Below are 2,872 nucleotides of genomic sequence, written 5' to 3' on the forward strand. Positions count from 1 at the left end.
TGGGGATCAAACCCCCAGCCCTGCACCTGCTTGCAGGCACTTTAATCCACTGAGCTACTTGGGCAGCCCTCGTTTTTTCAATTAAAAGAAAATCTCAAATTGTATGCATCAGGCCCCACATAATCTCTCATCCCTTCTCCTGAGGAAATCACTTAGACTTAGGGTGTGTTGCTGTTTGTGGCAGACCAAGAAGAAAGATTAAAATAGGATGCGAGATTAAAATAGTGGGTGGGCCATGGCCCTCCAGAAACTGAGATGGAGTGCTCAAGCTTTATTGAGATAGAACAGACAGATTAAAATATATATTTAAGGTGTTAAAGAGGATGATATATCTAAATTGTAAATTGCTTCCCTGTCAAGTTAATTAACACATCAATCATCTTATATAACTCTTTTTTTAGGTCAAGAACACTGAAGATCAAGTCTCTTAGTATATTTAACATAAACAATAAGGAATCTATATCTATATATCTATATCTATATCTATATATATCCCTAGCATTTCTTTCTCTTATAATTAAAGTTTATATCCCTTGACCAAAATGTCCCAGTCTGCCCCCCACACCCCAGCCCCTGGTATCCATTTTTCTCTCTGCTTCTCTGAGCTTAACTTCTGAAGATTTCACCTACACATGAGATCATGCAATATTTGTCTTTCTGTACCTGGCTCCACTGAGCAGGTTTATTAATGTTGTTGAGAAACAGCAAGATTTCCTTCTCTTACCTATCAAGTGCAAGGTCCTGAGTTCAATCCCCAGTACTGCAAAAAAAGAAAAAAGATATCTCTTATTTTATGACTGAATAATGCCCTATTGTGATAAGGGAGGCCAAGTTTCTGGGTTTTTTTTGTTTGTTTTTTTTAATGTTTTTGAGGCAGGGTCTCACTATGCAAAATTGAGCTCACTTTGTAATCCGGGTTGGTTTCAAACTTGCAGTGATATTCCTATCTCAGCCTCCCTAGTTCTGGGATTGCAGGTGTGTGTCCCCATGCCTGACCCAAGTATCTTCTAAGTGTACTGATTTAATTACCTTTCTTGTACAACTGGAAGTGGGAATACAGGATCATAGGATGGTTCTGTTTCTAACATTTGAGGGAATTCCACAGTGCTTTCCATTAAGGCAATACCAACTTAAATTACCACCATCAATGTACAGAGGCTCCCTCTCTTCACAGGATTGCCAAAATATTTTTTTAATCTCTTGTTTTTCATGATAACCATCCCTATATGTGTGAAGTGATTCTATATCATAGCTTTGATTTGCATTTCACTGAGGCCTACTAATGTTGAGTGGCTTTGCATTTATCTGTGGGCATTTTCATTTGACAAATATTTACTCAGGTCCCTTGCTCAATCATAACTTTGGGTTTTTGTTTTGTTACTGTATACGTTTCCTATGTATTTTGAATATCAACTCCTTATCTAGTAAGTATTTTACAAAATTTTCCTCTATTATGTACATTGTGTTTTTCACTTTATTGATTTTTTTCCATGTAGAAGCTTTTCAATTTGATGCAGTCTCTCCTTAAAAACCTAGGACTGGAAATCCCACTCAAACCAGCTATCTCCATACAGGGAATTTTCCCAGAGGAAATAAAAGTGTCATATCATAGTGATATATGTGCACCTATGTTTATAGCAGCACAATTTGTAATAGCCAAATCTTGAAAACAACCAAGATTACCATCACCTGAGGAATGGATAAAAAGATGTGGTGTTTTTATACAATGGGGTATTACTTAGCTATAAAGAATGATAAATTCAATGGCTTTATATTTAAGTGGATGCCACTTGAAGATATACTCATAAGTGAAATAAAACAGACCCACATGTGTAAATATCGTATAGTCTTCCTAGTATAGGAACTCAAAAGAAGAAATAACAAGAGAAAGGTATAACACAATTAAAAGGAAATATTTAAGGATTAAACACCGAAGAGAGGGCAAGGAGAAAAGCTAGGAAACATGACAGGGGCAAGGCCATACATTTATTTGCACAAGATTGTTAAGGCAATAATCCTGAGAATCTTCAGCAACTTTTTGAAACTAGCAGTTAACTGGTAGGATTTTCACTCTGACTAACTATGTATACTGATACCTGTGAACTAAGCAACTATACTGAAGATAGCAAAGTGTAATACTAGGGTCATGCTTGGAATGCCTATAATTCTGATCTTCTAAATACGTACTGCTTGTCATGTCATACCAATTAGTTCCATACTGTCTCTCAAGTACGTGTTTGTTTAAAAAAAGGGTAATAAATGAAAACAAGAGACACAAAAAATGTCATGGGACTGTCCTGCTACAATGCAGGTTAGATTTCTAAATTTCTGTGTATGAATATGTAACTGTTTATTCCAATTTTTTAAAATATTTTTTAATTTTTTCCTCATATCCTGTAGAGATCTAAAGTTTAACATATCAATACTTGATGGAAAATACCTGTTTGCAGACCCAAAATTAGAGAAAAGGGGCTGCAAGGACAGTCAACATTTTGGCCATCGCCTTCAAAGGTCTGTGAGAATTCAGGACACAAGAGTACCTGTACTGTAACATCATGTAACTCAGTTGTGTCCCAGATTTTCTAATCAAGGAGATTATGGGGCCACAGAGGAAAGATGGAGAGTGTGCCTAAGGAGAATCACATGGAGAGAAAACAATGATGGAGAGTGTGCCTAAGGAGGGTCACATGGAGAGAAAACATTCTCTCAGGCTTTCACAGAAAACAAATTGGTCAAGCAATGGCAGTCATCTACATGGCTGACACTGACAGAGTGTCTACAAACTGCAATACAGGGTTTCAGGATAAATCCTGAGGGGATTCCTGAACTTTTCAGATACAAAAGTTACATTTCTTTTTCTTTTCTTTTCTTT

This window comes from Octodon degus, unplaced genomic scaffold (assembly GCF_000260255.1).
Source record: "Octodon degus isolate 3935 unplaced genomic scaffold, OctDeg1.0 scaffold00144, whole genome shotgun sequence".
Lineage (NCBI taxonomy): Eukaryota > Metazoa > Chordata > Mammalia > Rodentia > Octodontidae > Octodon > Octodon degus.